Here is a 994-nt window from a genome sequence, read left to right as displayed (position 1 = left end):
TGCTGTCATTTAAATTAGAAAGCAGCCATTTTACACAGGACAAATAGCATTATACGTTTTGAATCAAAACTCTGCAGATTTATTATGTCGCAGTCCACTTAATTAGTAATTTTTGGTTCTACAGTCAATTAATGGGAGACAAAAACAGGAATTGCTGGAAATGCTCAGCAAGTCTGGCAGCATTTGTGGAGAGAAATCAGACCTAACATTTCACATCGAGTGACCCTTCCTGGTCTTTGATTTCCAGCACTCAAAGTTCTTTCGGTTTTTATGTAGATTATTAGGAAATTCATTAGCTTTTATACATTGACAGTGATGTGGTGTGATGGAATAATTTTTTTGAAAATAGCTTATTTTTGTTATCATCTATCTCTAAATGATTTATTCTACAAATGGTCTGGTTCTGAACTGGAACTGCCAGACTTGATTTCTGGTCTTGAACGGCTAGCTGTGCAGAGAAGTGAGCAGCAACTAGTCCCTTGACTTAAGGTGAAAGCTTTTTTTTGCCTCTAATCAATCAATCAATCTGCCTAAGGGTGTTATGATGTACGTCCACTTGAACCTGGGCCTTCCTAGCTCAGGTATAGGGCCATTACCACTGTACCACAAGAAAATTAGGCAGAGATGTTATTGAGCAGTATGCTCACCATGAACAAAAAGCCTGAAATATTCCTGCTTTGTCTCAGAGGAAGAATTGCTACATGAGAGAGATATCAGAATGTTGATGACACCAATTCAACCGCATCAGCAACTTTAGAAGCAGATACTAAAAACCTCTAACAGAATCCCTAAAGTGTGGAAGCAGGCCACTTTGCTGATCAAACCCACACCACCCCTCTGAAAAGTATTCCACCCAGACCCAGACCCAGACCCAGACCCACACCCCCTACCCTATCCCTTCATTTCCTACAGCTAGTCCACCTAGCCTGCACAGTATGGCAACTTAGCATGGTCAATCCACCTAACTTGCAGATCTTTGGACTATTGGAGGAAA

This window comes from Chiloscyllium plagiosum, chromosome 1, assembly GCF_004010195.1.
Source record: "Chiloscyllium plagiosum isolate BGI_BamShark_2017 chromosome 1, ASM401019v2, whole genome shotgun sequence".
NCBI classification, from domain to species: domain Eukaryota; kingdom Metazoa; phylum Chordata; class Chondrichthyes; order Orectolobiformes; family Hemiscylliidae; genus Chiloscyllium; species Chiloscyllium plagiosum.
The sequence above is the reverse complement of the archived record's forward strand: the minus strand, read 5'-3'. Positions refer to the sequence as shown.